The sequence below is a fragment of the Cervus canadensis genome, chromosome 7 (genome assembly GCF_019320065.1).
Source record: "Cervus canadensis isolate Bull #8, Minnesota chromosome 7, ASM1932006v1, whole genome shotgun sequence".
Lineage (NCBI taxonomy): Eukaryota > Metazoa > Chordata > Mammalia > Artiodactyla > Cervidae > Cervus > Cervus canadensis.
In genome coordinates this window covers 35,433,267-35,454,208 of record NC_057392.1, presented here as the reverse complement: position 1 = coordinate 35,454,208, position 20,942 = coordinate 35,433,267, and the positions used below count along the sequence as shown (strand labels likewise).

General features: G+C 40.7%; 1 protein-coding gene and 1 non-coding gene across 16 annotated transcripts in view; both read right to left on the bottom strand.

Annotated features, from left to right (window-relative positions):
• The window catches only part of GRAMD1C (GRAM domain containing 1C), a 105,088-nt gene extending 103,605 nt beyond the window's left edge, over positions 1–1,483 (bottom strand). For 10 of the 15 annotated variants that reach the window (XM_043474877.1, XM_043474873.1, XM_043474889.1 and 7 more), the window contains exon 1: positions 1,364–1,483. The gene's annotated coding sequence lies outside the window, so the exon portion shown is untranslated. The remainder of the gene's footprint in view (positions 1–1,363) is intronic. The other 5 variants (XM_043474876.1, XM_043474882.1, XM_043474883.1 and 2 more) reach the window with 4 other exon arrangements.
• Positions 1,484–6,328: 4,845 nt separating this feature from the next.
• LOC122445717 lies at positions 6,329–6,435 on the bottom strand. The gene has a single exon (XR_006270661.1). It is a non-coding gene; the product is annotated as a U6 spliceosomal RNA (small nuclear RNA).
• Between the last annotated feature and the right edge of the window lie 14,507 nt (positions 6,436–20,942).

Here is a 20,942-nt window from a genome sequence, read left to right as displayed (position 1 = left end):
ATGTACTGTGTACTCCACTATGTACTTCACTAAGTAATAAGCCTTTATATATAAGTAATAAACCTCTTCAAGGTGTGTGTGTGTGTGTGTGTGTGTGTATTCATCAGTTGCCATCTCCAAATCAAATGTTGAGTAGGAGTCCATTCTGGCTTTACTGAGTGGCCACAACAGAATCTTATCTCTCTAAGGTATCAGCTGCGAGGTCATTGGCAGTCAGTTAACCTCTCTAAGATTCCCTAGTGGTTCAGATGGTAAAGAAACTGCCTGCAATGCAGGAGACCCCGGTTTGATCCCTGGGTCGGGAGGACCCCCTGGAGTAAGAAACGGCAATCCACTCCAGTATTCTTGCCTGTGAAATCCCATGGACAGAGGAGCTTGGCCGGCTACAGTCCATAGGATTTCAAAGAGTCGGACACGACAGAGCGACTAACACTTTCACTTAACTTCTCTAAATCTGCTTTCTCCACTCTACAGTCGGGGCAACAACTCTCTGTAGTCTAGACAATAAGCTCATTGAGAACAGGGATCATGTCTGTGTTGCTCACCATTTATGCCAAACACGCAGTACCTAGAACATAGTTTAATGACTGACTGCTTGGGCTCATGAATATCTTACCTGGTCTATTTCACCATACCGTTCTGAGAATCAGTTGAAATACCAAGTCCACTCATTTGTTCATCCAACAATTATTTGAATGCCTCTACTGTTTTGTAAACTGTAAAATGCTCTCGATTAAGAGGTACTGCTCTAACTGCTATTCTCTTAAAGTAAAATACATACATACACAAAACCAGCGTAAAAGCAATGAGGACAGTGTTCAGAAATGCAAGTACTCCTGCAACAAAAGTGGGCTTTCACCCTTAAGATTAATCAGCAAATCTTTCCGTTAATCCGATAAGGTAGTAAACAAATAACCAAGGTAGGGTGAAACCGAAAACGTGGTTCACACCACACAGTGATTTAAACTATTTAGAGTTCTGAGCCCTTTAATCAAGAGCTCAGAGTTAAGGGGACGGCGTGAGGCTGGATCAATCTGATACGGGGTCAGAATCACGACAGCGGGGCGTGAGGTTTGGACAGGACATTTCAAGACCCAATGCCACACTCCACGCCCCAGAGAAGCCAGTCTTAGCCCCCAGAAAAACAGACACCCCCCCCCCCCCAGAGGGAAAGGCTCCGGGAAGCACAAGAAACCGTTTCCTCGGTAACAACTCTTCAAATTACTCCAATGAGCAACAAGAAAAAGAAAGGGAAGAAGAGGAAATACTTTTCACAGTCTGAGAGGGTTCTAACAACGTTCGCGAAGAGAACTGCCGGGTAAAGCCCTCGCTTGGGAACTCGTCCCAGAACAGCGCCGCTTACCAGGCGGACAGTCAGGGAGCCTTCCATCGCGGATCCCTCCGCCGCCGAGTACCGCGCACGCGCGCCCCGCCGCGGGGAGGGGCGATCACGCGCGCGCCCCACGCCCTCTTCCGGAGCGCGCTCTGGGATCCCGGCCCAGGGAGTCCCGCACGCAAGCTCTCCGAGGGGCACCTTGGGTCTCCTCGGCGTGTCTGGCGCCCTCTGGAGGCCGTTCAGGACTCCCAGCCTCCACCCCACCCCCTCGTCCCTCAGGATGTACTGACTCAGCCTGCAGGCTGAGTCAATGTTTGGATGTCTTGAGCGTGACGGTGGCGTAAACTTTGCCAAGCGTGGCTGAGAAGCACCATGGCTGTGTTTTCTCTTCCACAAAAATACCCAAGAGGACTTCAAAGTGTGTTGACAGGTGCCCCATGGGGACGCGTCAGAGACATTTGGAAGAAGATTCTAGTTGGCTTGGGAGAGATGACCTCTTCCAAACTGGTTTACCGACTCGTGTATGAGAATCAAGGGTTAACGCACAAAGGTTTTTGTTGGCCACGCGCTCAGGGGAACTGGATCTGGAGAAGCTATTTTTTGGAGGCAAATCCATGCGAGGTCCAGGACACTGGACTGTCTGTTGCTGCGTCTCACTACCTCGCTTCACAGTATGGACTCACCGTCATCTGTGAGTCATTGCAGCTAAGGTGTGTCAGGACAATTAACTGTTTTGTGACACTGAACACTTTATTCCGTGAGAAAGCCTTACTTCAGAAACATCCTAGTTCTGGAAATGAATGCAGTGTTTTGGACCCTCTCCCGGGGTCACTGTTGGTGGCAACCTCACGGATAATTAAAGCCGGATGTTGATGGCTGTATTAAAGAGGAGATGTAATTTTTAAATGTTTGAATGGTTTATTTATTGCTTTCCAGGTGGCTACAGTGGTAAGGAATCTGCCTACCAAGCAGGAAACGTGGATTTGACCCCCTGGAGTAGGAAATGGCAACCCACTCCAGTATTCTTCACTGGGAAATCTCATGCATACAGTAGCCTGGTGGGCTACAGTCCATGGGGTCACAAAGAGTCAGACAGGACTGAGCAACTAAGCATGCCTGTATTTACTAGCAATCAGGATGAGTCCCTGCCCATACCTACCTCTCAACCTCAAAGGCCTGTGCCTACTATGACATGGCTTCTAGCACAAGTCACTTCTCCCAAATCCTCCACTTTACTTCTCACCATGCATACTGTGCTCCAGAGTGCGAAAAAGGGAATTGCATTGCAAGGGCTGGTTCCTTCAAATCATTGATAGAAGTTATTGATAAAAAGATATTGACTGTTGCAGATCCTAGTTCCAAAAAAGTTATAAAAGACATTTCTAGAACTCTAGAACAATTGAGAAATACTGAATACTAAATGTTTATTAGAGCTAGTGTTACAAAATAATGAATGATGCAGATAAATTTATTGATATTTATTTATGGATAATTAATACTTTTGGTTAAGAAGAGTGGCAAGAATACACAGAAGAACTGTACAAAAAAGATCTTCACGACCCAGATAACCACGAAGGTGTGATCACTCACACTCACCTAGAGCCGGACATCCTGGAATGTGAACCCAAGTGGGCCTTAGGAAGCATCACTACGAACAAAGCTAGTGGAGGTGATGGAATTTCAGTTGAGCTGTTTCAAATACTAAAAGATGATGCTGTGAAAGTGCTGCACTCAATATGCCGGCAAATTTGGGAAACTCAGCAGTGGCCACAGGACTGGAAAAGGTCAGTTTTCATTCCAATCTCAAAGAAAGGCAATGCCAAAGAATGTTCAAACTACTGCACAATTGTACTCATCTCACACACTAGTGACTAATGCTCAAAATTCTCCAAGCCAGGCTTCAGCAATACATGAACCGTGAACTTCCAGATATTCAAGCTGGTTTTAGAAAAGGCAGAGGAACCAGAGATCAAATTGCCAACATCTACTGGATGATCGAAAAAGCAAGAGAGTTCCAGAAAAACATCTATTTCTGCTTGATTGACTATGCCAAAGCCTTTCACTGTGTGGATCACAACAAACTGTGGAAAATTCTGGAAGAGATGGGAATACCAGACCACCTGACCTGCCTCTTGAGAAATCTGTATTCAAGTCAGGAAGCAACAGTTAGAACTGGATATGGAAAAACAGACTGGTTCCAAATAGGAAAAGGAGTACGTCAAGGCTGTATACTGCCACCCTGCTTATTTAACTTATCTGCAGAGTACATCATGAGAAACGCTGGGTTAGAAGAAGCACAAGCTGGAATCAAGATTGCCGGGAGAAATATCAATAACCTCAGATATGCAGATGACACCACCCTTATGGCAGAAAGTGAAGAAGAACTAAAGAGCCTCTTGATGAAACTAAAAGAGGAGAGTGAAAAAGTTGGCTTAAAGCTCAACATTCAGAAAACTAAGATCATGGCATCTGGTCCCATCACTTCATGGAAAATAGATGGGGAAACAGTGGAAACAGTGTCAGACTTTATTTTTGGGGGCTCCAAAATCACTGCAGATGGTGATTGCAGCCATAAAAGACACTTGCTCCTTGGAAGGAAAGTTATGACCAAACTAGACAGCATATTAAAAAACAGAGACATTTGCCAACAAAGGTCTGTCTAGTCAAAGCTATGGTTTTTCCAGTAGTCATGTATGGATGTGAGAGTTGGACTCTAAAGAAAGCTGAGCACCGAAGAATTGATGCTTTTGAACTGTGGTGTTGGAGAAGATTGAGAGTCCCTTGGGCTGCAAGGAGATCCAACTAGTCCATCCTAAAGGAGATCAGTCCTGGGTGTTCATTGGAAGGACCGATGTTGAAGCTGAAACTCCAGTACTTTGGCCACCTGATGTGGAGAGCTGACTCATTGGAAAAGACCCTGATGCTGGAAAAGATTGAGGGCAGGAGGAGAAGGGGACAACAGAAGATGAGATGGTTGGATGGCATCACCAACACAATGGACATGGGTTTGGGTGGACTTCTGGAGTTGGTGATGGACAGGGAGGCCTGGCATGCTGCGGTTCATGGGGTTGCAAAGAGCCAGACACGACTGAGTGACTGAACTGAACTTAACTGAATACTTTTGGTTATGTTGGAGAATATCTTTATTAATAGAAAATTTGTACTCAAGTATTTCCGAGTGAAATGTCATGATACCTACCACTTGATTTCAAATGCTTCAACAAAGATAGATGCCAGACAGTGGATGTGTCCACTCAAATTTATGGACTGACACCTAATCCCCTTTCACCATGTGAAAATGCAGGGAGAAGAGGGCGGTTTATGAGCAGAATGTGGGCTCTCATCAGACACAGAATCTGCTGTTGTCTTGATCTTGAGCTTCCCGAACTCCACAACCCTGAGAGATAAATGTTTGTTGTTTAAGCCGCCCAGTCCGTTTTATTTTGTTATAGCAACCCAGATAGACTGAGACAATAGATAGATAGCAAAATAGCAAAATGGTAACAACATCAGTGTGGCAAGTATACCACTGTTCAGTGAGTCTTTTTCTATTTCTGTACATTTGGAAATAATCATAATGTAAAGTTAAGGAAGTTGACTTTTTTTTTCCACAAAAAGTCAGATGTCAGGTGCTGAGTGAATTTTTAAACTATATTATACATGCTAACAGGCTTCCTTGGTGGCTCAGATGGTAAAGAATCTGTCTGCAATGCAGGAGACCAGGTTCAACCCCTGGGTCAGGAAGATCCCCTGGAGAAGGACATGGCAACCCGCTCCAGTTTTCTTGCCTGAAAAATTCCAAGGACAGAGAAGCCTGGCAGGCTACAGTCCATGGAGTCACAAAGAGTTGGACATGACTGAGTGACTAACACTTTCACTTTTCACTTTTATACATGCTAAAGGACAAATTACTTAATCAGATAATCAAGACAGGTCCTGATCCTTATCCTGCAAAACTTTGCATAAGCTGTGTTTTCCTTCAATGCTATATACAAGAACAGGCTGAAGAAAAAACTACTGCCTATTCTTTGAACTAGAAGCCACACCAAGAATTCTTCTTTGGATTGAGAGAGTTTAATAGTGTCAGTATTTTTTTTTTTTTTTTTTTAGTGTCAGTATTTTTAATGGTACTTTAATGGTAAGATGAATGTGATCAGTATATATTTTTTAACTATTTAATTTTTTTAAAAATTTGAAACAATTTCACATAAAAGTTGCAAATATGTTACAGTAACCTTTTCCCTAAACCATTTGAGAGTCAACTATTAACTCAGAATACTTTGGTGAATGTACAAGGACACTCTCCTAAATAGTCCCAATATGACAAACAAAATTGAGAAATTTTTTTTTCATTTATTTTTATTAGTTGGAGGCTAATTACTTTACAATATTGTAGTGGTTTTTGTCATACATTGACATGAATCAGCCATGGATTTACAAGTATTCCCCACCCCGATCCTCCCTCCCACCTCCCTCTCCACCTGATTCCTCTGGGTCTTCCCAGTGCACCAGGCCCGAGCACTTGTCTCATGCATCCCAGCCTGGGCTGGTGACCTGTTTTCACATAGATAATATACATGTTTCGATGCTGTTCTCTTGAAACATCCCACCCTCGCCTTCTCCCACAGAGTCCAAAAGTCTGTTCTGTACATCTGTGTCTCTTTTTCTGTTTTGCGTATAGGGTTATCGTTACCATCTTTCTAAATTCCATATATATGCATTAGTATACTGTATTGGTCTTTATCTTTCTGGCTTACTTCACTCTGTATAATGGGCTCCAGTTTCATCCATCTCATTAGAACTGATTCAAATGAATTCTTTTTAATGGCTGAGTAATATTCCATGGTGTATAAGTACCACAGTTTCCTTATCCATTCGTCTGCTGATGGGCATCTAGGTTGCTTCCATGTCCTGGCTATTATAAATAGTGCTGCAATGAACATTGGGGTGCACGTCTCTCTTTCAGATCTGGTTTCCTCAGTGTGTATGCCCAAAAATATGGAACGCTTCATGAATTTGCGTGTCATCCTTGCGCAGGGGCCATGCTAATCTTCTCTGTATTGTTCCAATTTTAGTATATGTGCTGCCGAAGCGAGCACCAAAATTGAGAAATTAACATGGTATTACCACCTTCTAATTCTCACATGCCATTAAAATTCTACCGATTGTCCCAATAATGTCCTTTATAGAAAAAGAATCTAGTCCCAAATCATGTTACAATTAGTTACCGTACCTCCTGTATGTAATATGTGCAATATTAAACCTGTCAATCTGTCCTCTGCACAGACCCCTCCCTCATCCATCCCTCCCTAACACCCCTTGGCCAGCCATGGCAGTCACTGCATCCTTCACTGTCCCCACCCTGCTCTTGTCCTGAAACCCCTCACAGTGATGCCCCCACTAAATAGTTTAAACTATTCGCAAAGGCTGAAAAGATGAAAATCATCTGGCAAAGGAATGAAGTTGTGCTGAATGAATCACTATTTAGGTTTTAGACCCAATTTACAGTGGATGGTATTGTTTTTTAAAAATGAAATGTATAAGAAAAAGAAGAGAAGTAAATATCAAATTTCTGCAAGGGTAAAGATTAGCAAGATTAATAAATAATATTGAAGATATCATAAGAGAAAGATTAATAGAATCCATTAAAATGTAAAATTCCAAAGGTAAAAAAATAGCATGTTTTTTAAAAGCTTGGTATCTTTATGTGAATAGAAATTTATTAAACATTAAGACAGACAACAAGGATGAATCTCAAGAACATAATGTTGAGTTAAAGAAGTGAGTCAGAAAAATATGGCAAGATTCAGTTGATAACATTTCAAATCGTCTAAAACCAAACAGTACACTGTAAATACAGTTAAAGGACACATATATAATAAAACTCTAAAAAGAAGCAAAAAGTGAGAAATAGTTTCCCTTTGAGAGGGGTTAGAATCAGGGAAGTGCATAGGGAGCTTCAGACTGGCAGAGATATAAAAATGTTTGTTGTACAGTCATTCTGGTTACCTTACACATATGTATGTGTGTGTGTGTGTGTATTCTATCATGTAATTGATCTTCAGTGGCCTCAGCCTGCAACTCCTTGAAATGGGACTTCGGTTCCTGGCCAGAGATTGCAGTCTGGCCACCATGGTGAGAATGCTGGATCCTAGCCACTAGACTAGTGGTCAGTAACAAGGCCCTGGCTCTTCAGCTTTGCAAAAAAGGAATTCCCACAAAGACAGAAAGTAGCGAAACAAGTCAAGTGTTAATTAGAAGGAAAAGAGTACATTACGTGAGGATAGACACATGGGTGGGCTCAGAGAGTTGCACTCTCATGGTAGTTTGAATCACTTTTATGGGCATTTCTTCCAGGTTTCCTTTGGCCAATCTTTTTTTCTTTTTAAATATTTATTTATTTATTTGCCTGTGTTGGGTCTTAGTTGCAGCATGCAGGATCTTTGTTGTGGTGGGATCCAAAGTGCGTGGGCTCAGTAGTTGCAGCGTGTGGGCTCTCTAGTTACAGTGCATGGGCTTAGTGCCCCATAGCATGTGGGGTCTTAATTCCCTGATCAGGGATTGAACCCATGTCCCCTACACTGGAAGGTGGATTCTTAACCACTAGCCCACCAGGGAAATCCCTGCCCAATCATATTGATCTGCCTGGTTCAGAGACCATATTTGGTATATCTCAGTGTCCTCTCATATGTTCACATGCCTCTCTTAGCCAAGATAGATTCTACCGAAGAGGCCTATGGGAAATTAGTATCACATAGCATCACTCCTTTTTTGACTTCCAAGAAGTCTTTCTGTGCCTGTGTGGTTGGGGAGGTCTCCTGACTTCAATAATGAGAAATATATGGTCTCTTGTCTTCTATCTGGACAAGGCTCAGCCTCCTCCCTCAGTTGTCCTGTTATTTTTGTCTTGGAGTATCTACTCTGGTGGCAGGGGGGATCTACTTCCTACCTCACAATTATTATATCTAATCAATATTCAATAAAAGTAATTAAAAAAATAAGATCCTTCATAGGTAAAATGAACAAAGGATATGAGTAAATGATTCCATTGGCCACGCAGAACAAATGGCTGGCCCTGAAGTAAAAATTGTCTGGGTTCAAATTTTGGCTCCACCATGTATTAGCAGCTCATCTAATCTCTTGCTATCTATGTCCTCATTTAATACACAGAGATAGTAACAGTACTATATTAGCCTAGGCTGCCATAACAATATAGCCCAGGTTGAGTGTTTTAAACAACAGAAATGTATTTTCTCACAGTTCCGAAGGCTAAAAGTCCAAGGCCAAGGTCCCACTGAATTCAGTTTCTAATAAGGACTCTCTTCCTGGCTTTGTGGAACTTCCACTGATTGCATTAAGGCAGCCCTGACAGCCAGGAGATGGCCTGGCACTCATAGCCAGGTCACAATGTTCAATCAGTTCAGTCGCTCAGTCATGTCTCTTTGCAACCCCACGGACTGCAGCATGCCAGGCTTCTTTGTCCATCACTAACTCCCGGCGTTTACCCAAACTCATGCCCATTGAGTCAGTGATGCCATCCAATCATCTCATCCTCTGTTGTCCCCTTCTCCTTCTGCCGTCAATCTTTCCCAGCATCAGGGTCTTTTCCAGTGAGTCAGCTCTCCACATCAGGTGGCCAAAGTATTGGAGTTTCAGCTTCAACATCGGTCCTTCCAATGAACACCCAGGACTGATCTCCTTTAGGATGGACTGGTTGGATCTCCTTGCAGCCCAAGGGACTCTCAAGAGTCTTCTCCAACACCACAGTTCAAAAGCATCAATTCTTCGGTGCTCAGCTTTCTTTAGAGTCCAACTCTCACATCCATACATGACTACTGGAAAAACCATAGCCTTGACTAGACAGACCTTTGTCAACAAAGTAATGTTTCTGCTTTTTAATATGCTGTCTAGTTTGGTCATAACTTTCTTTCCAAGGAGTAAGCGTCTTTTAATTTTATGGCTGCAATCACCATCTGCAGTGATTTTGGAGCCCCCAAAAATAAAGTCTGACACTGTTTCCACTGTTTCCCCATCTATTTTCCATGAAGTGATGGGACCAGATGCCATGATCTTAGTTTTCTGAATGTTGAGCTTTAAGCCAACTTTTTCACTCTCCTCTTTTAGTTTCATCAAGAGGCTCTTTAGTTCTTCACTTTCTGCCATAAGGGTGGTGTTATCTGCATATCTGAGGTTATTGATATTTCTCCCGGCAATCTTGATTCCAGCTTGTGCTTCTTCTAACCCAGCGTTTCTCATGATGTACTCTGCATATAAATTAAATAAGCAGGGTGACAATACACAATGTTCTGTCAAAACTAAAAAATTTCATACAACACCAGGGTTAAACAAAGCCCCTCTGTAACCATGGTGAATGAATGTCACTCAGTCATGTCCAATTCTTTGTGATCCCATGAACTGTATGTAGCCTGCCAGGCTCCTCTGCCCATGGAATTCTCATGGCCAGAATATTGGAGTGGGTAGCTGTTCCCTTCTCCAGGGGATCTTTCCAACCCAGGGATCAAACCCAGGTCTGCTGCATTACGGGCAGATTCTTTACCATCTGAGCCACCAGGGAAGTCCAAGAATACTGAAGTGGGTAGCCTATCCCTTCTCCAGCAGATCTTCCTGAACCAGGAATAAAATCAGGGTCTCCTGCATTGCAAGAGGATTCTTTGCCAGCTGAGCTAACAGGGAAGCCCATGGTAGAGCAAGACAAAATCAAGGCCATTCCATCGTCATGTCTGCATACTCAGTTGTGTCCAACTCTTTATGACCCTATGGACTATTATAACCCACCAGGCTCCTCTGTCCATGGAATTCTCCAGGCAAGAATACTGGAGTTGTTTGTCATTTCCTTCTCCAGAAGACCTTCCCAACCCAGGGATTGAATTCAGGTCTCCTGCACTCAGGCAGAGATTCTTTATCATCTGAGTAACTAGTGCCTCTTTAAAAAAAATACTAAAAAGTGCTCAATTTCTCTCAGAATAAAAGAAATCACTCTGAAATATCATTTTCACCTGCTAGATTGACAAAGTATAAACATTTGCTAACACATGCTGTTGACTAATCTGTTGGACATACAGGAAGTCTCATGGTGGCAGTGTAAAGTAATATGACACTTTGGCAATAGCTGTAAAAATCACAAAATGCAGATACAGCAATTCCACTTCTGGGCTTTTTCCTATATATTTAATTGCATACATGAAAAAAACATGCAGTTATTCACTGGAGAATTATTTTCATTATCAAAAATTGAAAACAAATGTTCATCAGTGATGGCCTGGATAAATAAACTATGTCCATCTACCCATTGGAATTCTAGGCTGAATTTTTTTTTAAGAATGAGAGGAAGATTTCTATGCTATATACCTATCAACTATACTTCAATTTAAAAAAAAAAAAAAGAGTGAGAAGGAGCAACACCAACAAAAATGGCAGAGTAGGGAATTCTGAAAGTCTGACCTTTACAAAAGCAACAGTTAAGCTGGCAAAAACTGTCAGGACCTACTTATTCAGAACTCTGGAATCCATCTGAAAGTTTACGATAGTCAGGGGAATGCTTAATTAAGAAAAAGCAGCTGAGTCTCAGTAAGAGAGCTTTGTGATATCTTCATTTACTCCTCAGGTACCACCCCCTGCTTCACAAAACCCAGTTCCCTAGAACTGGTCCCTACTATTAGAGGAGTCGCACAGAACTTATTAAAGAAATGTGGATTTTGTTTTGACCTGTCTTGGTGGCTCCTTGAAGGAACAACTCAAGGATTTGCCTTATTTCACCTAACTCAGAACTCTCCTAGGACTCTGCCTAAACAGAGGGGAAGAGGGTAGGATTTATGGAAAACATTCGAAGGTAAATAGTGTATTATGTGTGTGTGTGTTTCTGTGTGTGTGCTCAGTCATGTCTGACTCTTTGTGACCCCATGGACTGTGGCCTGTCAGTCTCCTCTGTCCATGGGATTTTTCCCACAAGAATACTGGAGAGGGTTGCCATTTCCTTCTCCAGAGGATTTTCCTGACCCAGGGATCAAACCCATGTCTCTTGCACTTCCTGCATTGGCAGGCAACTTCTTTACCACTGAGCCACCTGGGAACCCCTAAATAGAGTATTAACCACTGCCATTTGGGACAAGGGAAAACAGCTGAGGCAAACAATGGACAATCTGAGGAGTTTTGGAGGAAAGGCTAGGGAATAAGAGTTTTAAAACCTCCCACAAATTCCAGGGAACCTAGAAAGTCACACACACATACACTTCGGAGCTTGGAGCATGCACAGAAAAGACCTAAGGTCCTAAGCTCTCACTGCGGGCTGCACTTCTGTCTCTGCAGTGAGGGAAAGCTAAGGCAGAGTTGTAAATTGCCTAACTGAGCATTAAAGGTAGGCCCAAAACACATATGCCATCTGTCTGCAAAGACTGGGAAATTGTTTCCTTTTCTTTCTTTTTTTTCCCCTGGAATTTAAGGAAATCTCTGTCCAACCTCTAACTGACCACTAAGCTAACAGAACAGAGATTTCATGCCCACATATGATAAAGAATACACACTTTCAAAAATTAGTTCAATTTATGTTGTTCCTAGAGTAGTCAAATTCATAGAGACAGAGAGTGGAATGGTGATTTTAGGGGGAGAAGGCAAAATGGGGATCTTTTTTTTTTTAATGGGTACAGTTTCAGTTTGGGAAGATGAAAAAGTTCTGAAGGTGGATGGCAGTGATGGCTCCACAGCAATTTTAATGCACGTAATGCCACTGAACTGTGTTATGTGTATTTTACTAAATAAAAAAATTCATTCATAAAAGTCACCAAAAAGCCAACAAGAACTAAAACAAGCAGCAACAACAATCTCTGGGGAGGGGACAATCTGATTACCAGAGCTGCCACATTATAATAATGTACAAAATGTTCAGTTTTCAACAAAAAATTCCAGGACTTTTGTAAGAAGAAACAAGAAAATATGGTCATATACAAGGAAAAATTAAGATAAACTAGTCTGTATGAAGCTCAGACACTGGACAGGCAAAACTTTAAATCAAACATTTTGTATATGCTTGAAGAGCTAAAGGAAACCATATACAAAAATGGAAACCATGAGAACAATTTCTCACCAGAGAATATCAATAAAGACATTACAAAAGGAACCATGTAGGAAGTCCAGAATTGAAAAGTACAGTAACTGAAATGAAAATTTTGCTACCAGATCCAATAACAAGAAGAAAAAAGAATCAGCAACCCTGAAGATAGTTCAATTGAGAATATACAGTTTAAGGAACAGAAAGAAAAAAACAAAGAGATCTGTGTTGTACCATTAAATGTGCCAGTCTGTACATAATGGAAATCCCAGAAAGAGAGAGGAAAGAGAGAAAGGAACAAAAAGAACATTTGATGAAATAATGACACAATGATAACATTCTTATGTATTGATACAGAAAGATAAAAAAAAAATGTTGCTAAACAACAAAAGCACAGTGTATAATGTCAGAAATGTATGCTATGAATCTAATCATGAGGAAATACCAGACAAGATCAATTTGAATAACATTCTATAAAATAACTTACTTAAAATATTCAGAAATGTCAAACTCATAAAAGCACAGAAAGACTGAAATATTGCCCAATCTAAAGAAGGCAAAAAACATATAATAATTGAATGCAGAGGGTGACCTTAGACTGAACTCTGAACAAAAAATAAAAAATTTTTTGTTGTTATAAAGAACACAACTGGAAAACTTTGAATACAGTCTGTAGATTAGATTACAGTATTGATAGTTATTCAATGCTAATTTCCTGTTTTTGACAATTAGACTATGGTTAGGTAAGAAAGAATATGGTGATTACAGTATTGATAGTTATTCAATGCTAATTTCCTGTTTTTGACAATTAGACTATGGTTAGGTAAGAAAGAATATGGTTAGGTAAGAAAGAAGAGTTCCAAAGAATAGCAAGGAGAGGAAGACCTTTTTCAGTGATCAATGCAAAGAAATAGAGGAAAATAATAGAACGGGAAAGACTAGAGATCTCTTCAAGAAAATTAGAGATACCAAGGGAACATTTCATGCACAGATGGGAACAATAAAGGACAGAAATGGTATGGACCTAACAGAAGCAGAAGATATTAAGAGGTAGCAAGAAGTGTACAAAAAAAGATCTTCACGAACCAGATAACCTTGATGGTGTGACCACTCACCTAGAGCCAGACATCCTAGAATGCAAAGTCAAATGGGCCTTAGGAAACATCACTACAAACAAAGCTAGAGGAGGTGATGGAATTCCAGTTGAGCTATTTCAAATCCTAAAAGATGATGCTGTGAAGGTGCTGCACTCAATATGCCAGTAAATCTGGAAAACTCAGAAGTGGCCACAGGACTGGAAAAGGTCAGTTTTCATTCCAATCTCAAAGAAAGGCAATGCCAAAGAATGTTCAGACTACTGCACAATTGCACTCATCTCACATGCTAGCAAAGTAATACTCAAAATTCTCCAAGCCAGGCTTCAACAGTACATGAACCATGAACTTCCAGATGTTCAAGTTGGATTTAGAAAAAGCAGAGGAACCAGAGATCAAATTGCCAACATCCACTGGATCATTGAAAAAGCAAGAGAGTTCCAGAAAAACACCTATTTCTGCTTGATTGACTATGCCAAAGCCTTTGACTGTGTGGATCACAACAAACTGTGGAAATTTTTGAAAGAGATGGGAATACCAGACCACCTGACCTGCCTCTTGAGAAATCTGTATGCAGGTCAGGAAGCAACAGTTAGAACTGGATATGGAACAACAGACTGGTTCCTAATTGGGAAAGGCATATGTCAAGGCTGTATATTGTCACCTTTCTTATTGAACTTATATGCACAGTACATCATGCAAATTGCCAGGCTGGATGAAGCTCAAGCTGGAATCAAGACTGCCAGGAGAAATATCATAACCTCAGATATACAGATGACACCACCCTTATGGCAGAAATTGAAGAAGAACTAAAGAGCCTCTTGATGAAAGTGAAAGAGGAGAGTGAAAAAGTTGGCTTAAAACTCAACATTCAGAAAACTAAGATCATGGCATCTGGTCCTATCATTTCTAGATGGGGAAACAATGGAAACATTGAGAGACTTTATTTTTTGGGTCTCCAAATTCACTGCAGATGGTGACTGCAGCCATGAAATTCAAAGACACTTGCTCCTTGGAAGAAAAGCTATGACAAAGTTAGACAGCATAGTAAAAAGCAGAGATATTACTTTGCCAACAAAGGTCCATCTAGTCAAGGCTGTGGTTTTTCCAGTAGTCATGTATGGATGCAAGAGTTGAACTATAAAGAAAGCTGAGCACCGAAGAATTGATGCTTTTGAACTGTGGTGTTGGAGAAGACTCTTAGGAGTCCCTTAGACTGCAAGGAGATCCAACCAGTCCATCCTAAAGGAGATCAGTCCTGGGTGTTCATTGGAAGGACTGATGTTGAAGCTGAAATTCCAATACTTTGGCCAGCTGATGAAAAGACCCTGATGCTGGGAAAGATTGAAGGCGGGAGGAGAAGGAGACAACAGAGGATGAGATGGTTGGATGGCATCGCCGAGTCAATGGATATGAGTTTGAGTAAGCTCCAGGAGATGGTGATGGACAGGGAAGCCTAGCATGCTGTGGTCCATGGGGTCGCAAAGAGTAGGAAACAACTGAGCGACTGAACAGAATTGAATGAGGTAAGAAAAGGTCTTTGTTTTAGGAAATATACTGATGAATATTTATTTAGGTTTAACTGATCTCCTGGAGTAGGAAATGTCAACCCACTTCAGTATTCTTGCCTGGGAAATCCCATGGACTGAGGAGCCTGTCCATCTACAGTCCATGGAGTGTCAAAGAGTCAGACAAGACTGAGTGACTAAACAGCAACAACTAGCGACTAAACAACAGCAACTAAACAGCAACAACTAGTGACTAAACAACAGCAACTAAACAGCAACAACTCCTGTATTTAGATTTGGATCACTTTCAAATGATTCAGAAAACAATTGTATATAGAGAAAGAATCATAAAACAAACAGAGATATCATGGAAACATGAATATTTGAAGAATCTGATCAAGGGTATGTGGGAAACTTTTGTACTATTCTTGAAGTTTTCCATATTTCAAATAATTAAAAACTATTAAAACCAGTCAAAAATAAATGTGTAAAGGGAGTGCATCCTGCATAGGTGTATTTTTTCCCCTGCAGTTGCATAAATGAAAGCACAGGATGGGCAGAGTTGAATTTAATTAGAGTTGATTTGAGTTGATTGTTACCAGGTGAGTATGCCAAAGCACAAGAGGAGCAAGGGAGATGAGTGTGTAGACAAGTGTATGGCAATAATGATTGTCCCTGGAATCCAACCTGGGTGAGAAGCAAAGTTTGAAGAGTGTGAAGGACAGTGAAAAGTGTTGGGATTGCAAATTGATAAATCTAATTGTATTTGAAGGATTGCAGGTAACAGCTACAATTTTAAAAGTTTTATGTAAACAATAATGTGACAGAAAGAAGCTCATCCCATTTCTCATGTGGCAAAATTCATAGACATTTTGACAAGCAAATAAATTTTTTAAAGAAAAAAATTGGAAAAAAAAAAAAAGAAAAAAATTGGAAGATGATGAGTTGGATAGATAGGAACAGTCCTTGAAACAGATCGTGACAAGTTGCAATAGAGATAAAATTCTCTGATATGAGCATGACAGTGGGTGGCTGCCAAGAGTGGGCAATAAGATCAAGGTGGAGAGATCAAAGAACTAAAAAGCCAGGGAATAAACATAATCTTAGTAGATATTCAAATCGCCAAGTACTATGGTTTGAATGTGTCCCCCCCAAATTCATATGTTGAATCACCCCAAAAGTGATGGTAATATTAAGGTGGCATCTTTAGGAAGTTCTTGGATCTTCCTAAACACTAATGGAATGTGTTCTCATAAAATTTTTTTATACAATTTTGAAAATTGCTTTCACTTTAGAATTATTACAATATATTGACTGTATTCCCTGTGCATCCTTGAGCATCCAGAATGCGCAGGCTCAGTAGTTGCAGAGAGTGGGCTTGCCCTGCAGCACATGGACCTCAGTTTCCTGATTAGGGACTGAACCCACATCATCCCCTGTACTGGAAAGTGGATTCTTAACCACTGGACCACCAAGGAAGTCCCTTCTTTTTTAAAACTAAGGATGGTGTGTAGGAATACATATGGCGATGGTAAATATGCAAATAAGATAAGTGGTTGATTTACAAAATTCAGAGTGATGTGTATCATTGTGGGGAGGAAGATGGATATAACTGAGGAGAGGCACAGGGTTCTATGTTTCTTGAATGTTCTATTTCTTAATCTGAGTAATGGGTCTGTGTGTGCTCAGTCGCTCAATCATGTCTGACTCTTTGTGACCTCATGGATGGGAGGTCTGCCAGGCTCCTCTATCCATGGAATTTTCCAGACAAGAATACTGGAGTGAGTCGCCATTTCCTCCTCCAGAGTAATGAGTACATACATATTTATACTATTTTTAAAATTGTCCAAGTAAATATTGTATATTCTTCTGTATGCATGACACATTCCATAGTATTTTTAAGTTAATAAAAATAAACAATTAAAAGCTATTCTATTTTTATTTAAATGATGCTCATTAAATGTTGGATTGACAAAAAGATTTTGGTTTTGATTTGAATCGTTTTTGTAAGATGCGAGTGCCCTGAATGTATTTTTAGCCTAATAGGAAAGACCCAAAAGATAAAAAGAGGCTCAAGATAGGGAAAAGGGTAATATTTCCTTGGAGAATAGCATAAAATCCACTGGACAGTACAACTTTAGAGACTGGCAAAATCTAAGGGTACATGTGAAGAAGCTTGTGTTAGAATAAAAAGAGGAGAGTAAGCTGAGAGAGCACTTATGTCATTTGCTAAAGGTATTGGGTTTCTAGATTTCATTTCATTAAACCATGAATTATTTAAATCCACTTTGAGTCAGTTCCTGAAATGGGGTGTCTTATATTATCTAATGGAGCACTATAACCTGTGGTATTAAATAAGCACATCTAAATTTGACCTTTTTTTGCCTTTTCATACTCTTTTGAACTATGGTGCTGGAGAAGAATCTTGAGAGTCCCTTGGACTGCAAGATCAAACCAATCCTGGAGGAAATCAGTCCCGAATATTCATTGGAAGGACTGATGCTGAAGCTGAAACTCCAGTACTTTGGCCACCTGATGCAAAGAACTGACTCATTGGAAAAGACCCTGATGCTGGGAAAGATTGAAGGTGGGAGGAGAAGGGGATGACAGAGAATGAGATGGTTGGATGGCATCACTGACCCAATGGACATGAGTCTGAGTAAACTCTGTGAGTTGGTGATGGACAGGGAGGCCTGTCGTGCTGCAGTCCACGGGGTTGCAAAGAGTCAGACATGACTGAGTGACTGAACTGAACTGAAATTTGACCTGCCATCTCTCACACCCCTCTCCCATTCCTTTGCCCTAATGATATCTACTAACTTCACAATTTTAGCCTTGCTACTTTAACTAGTAATGCTTTGCTTTCACAAAGATACAAGTAGATGTTTTCTAATAGACTATTGATAGTGTAATTAAATTCAGAGATCATTAAACATGTTGAGACAATGTTTTCCTTTATATAATACTCCTCTCGGAAATTAGACATGGGGACTTCCCTTGAAGCTCAATTGGTAAAGAATCTGCCTGCAATGCAGGAGACCTGGATTCAGTTCTTGGGTTGGGAAGATCCCCTGGAGAAGGAAATGGCAACCCACTCCGGTATTCTTGCCTGGAGAATTCCACAGACAGAGGAGCCTGGAGGGGTACAGTCCATGGGGTCGCAAGAGTCAGACATGACTTAGTGACTAAACTACAATCACCACCAGAAACTATATTATCTATTTTATTGAATCTAACAGGCCACAGGAACACTATTTTTTAATCTCTAGTGAGATCATTAATAATTTAGCATTGAATTATAACAGTTCATGGATAAGTGTTAATTCTGCCTACGAAAGATACAAATTGTGCTCATGGTGATTAGAACTCAATGCTAAAGGTATATAAGCTGTAAAATATGTAGTAATTTTCCTGTAGCTATATTTGTTGGTGACAGAGAAGAGAATACTAGTATCAGTGAGGATCTTGCCTTGGACCACACAGAGGTGCATTTTAAAGTAAGTCCAACCCCTGGGGAGCAGCATCTATATGTGATTCAGATCCTAGAACAGAAAAAGGTCATAGAAGAAAAATATGTGGACTTGAATTCTCAATCCTCTCAAAATGAAGGATACAATGTGAAGAACTTTTAAAATATTTTACTTATTATTTATTTGGCTGTGTTGGGTCTTAGTTGTTCCCCATGGGATCTTCACTGAGCCACGCGGGATCTTTCACTGAGGAGCATGGATTCTCTAATTGTGGCTCATGGGCTCAGTAGTCATGGAGCATGGGCTTAGATGTCCCTCAGTATGTGGGTCTTAGTTCCCCCTCCAGGGATCAAACCCGTGTCCCTTGTATTGCAAGGTGGATTCTTAACCACTGAACCACCAGTCCATGGAGTTTTTTTTTTTTTTTTTCTTTTCCAGTGAAAATGCCTCAGAACAAAATGCTTGACCATAGTGAACATGGCTGGAAAAATCATGGTAGTTATTTCTACTCAGAGGGAATTTCTGTGGAAGAGGAAATTGCCCAGAGGAAGGAAAGGGAAGGTGATGTGTTTGGTGCCATTCCCTAGAAGTTGAACCTGAGAAAGAGATTGCAGTACAAGTGACTTGCTGAGGGAGCACTGCTCAGGGAAAATTGTAAGGGAAGCATGAAAGGAGAGGTGAAGAAGCAGACACGTGGATGCAACTGAAGTTTATACTGATCCCACAGGGAGCGCTAGAGCAGGAATGTCATCATTGACTTGTGTCACTTTGAGGCAAGAGGATTGGCCTTTGATTCCCTCATCTTAGCTTGGGCCCACCAGGTGTGAGGTGGTGGAGAGCACCAGGTGTGGGGAGGTAGGGACCACTGGGTGTGGGGAGGTAGGGACCACCAGGTGTGGGGTGGTGGGGAGCACCAGGTGTGGGGTAATGGGAACACTGGGTGTGGGTGGTGGGAGCACAGACATAGAATGCTTCACCTTCCAGGCACTGCCATGTGTGGCAACTACTATTGGTTGAGAGCAAGTTTCAGTACAAATGAGAACTGCTTATGTTTCAAAGCTTAGAAATTTACATGTACATGCATTTAGTTAAACATCCTGTGAGAAATTAAGTCATCTAATATTGTTGTTATTGCTCAATCACTGAATCATGTCCGACTCTTTGTGGCCCCATGGACTGTAGCCCACCAGGCTCCTCTGTCCATGGAACTTTCCAGGCAAGAATACTGGAATGGCTTGCCATTTCCTTCTCCAGGGGATCTTCCCAACCCAGGGATCGAACCTGTGTCTCTGGCTTCTGATGCATTGGCAGGCGGGTTCTTTACCACTAGTGCCACCTGAGAAGGCAGTTATATAGCTGTAATTCAGGAATTCTTTTCCAAAAGAGCAAGCCCATCCTTTTTGCTTCTGTTGTGTTTATGGGGTAAGTTATTTTATTGAAGTGTAATTTTAAAATTTTCACTTCATAATATTTAAATGGACATTGCTTTTACTTCAATCCAAATTGCTGCAAAATCAAGGTGCATGTTTCCCCTACTGCCCAGTATATAAACTCTATACCTGGGTTTCTGTTTGCAGTTTCTAGGGATTAATTTAATTTTCTCATGAACATACATTTTGAGGATATCATACAGGTGATTCTTGCTATGACATAGGCCCCCTTTGCATGGACAAAGAATTGTAACTAAGTTATAATCTAATTAACGGAGGGTTCAAATAAGTTACCGACTGAGTTTGGGGTAAAACACAAGCAATGTGGCACATGCAAAATTTGCTTTGGGAAGTCCAAAAGACACCTCAAGTATAAATATAAATAGCTGCAGAAGTACATGGTGCTATTTCTTACTTGAGCAACTCTATAAATACCAGAGACTTATTTAATTATGTTTATCACAAAATTACTTCTTACTGGGCAATAGTTTAACCAAAGTGATACCAAGAGATGCTGCTAGAAGAAATGTATTTGAAATGGTTCTTGTCAGTTCGTTCTATTTAATTAGGTAAGTTACTTGATTCAAATGTCAATGTTTTATTATTTTTGAATTAGTCACTTGCTGAAGAGTTTTGCATTTGATAATGAATTTCTATATAGGATCAGGCTAACATTGGTCCCTTCAAAAGGATTTAGTAAGCACTGACATTTTAACAAGTGTTAAAAGAGTCTGGCTATTCACTTATAATAGTGTTGCTAAAACTTCTGGTTTGAAGATTACCTTCATGATCTTGCTATACCTTATTAATTGCCTGCACTTTTCTGTACTTAATGTTTTTCTTTAAAAATGACTCACTTCAAAAAAAATTTTTACTAGTTTGGCCTGCTCCCTAAACAAATCCTTAATCTTGGATATGAAGTACATATTTGCCTCTATACATTAAAATGTATATTATTCATCCATCCATCTCCAAAACCCATCTCATGGACACAGAAATAGTGCTGTGCTATGCAATCCCCTTTCAAGGAAAGACTTGA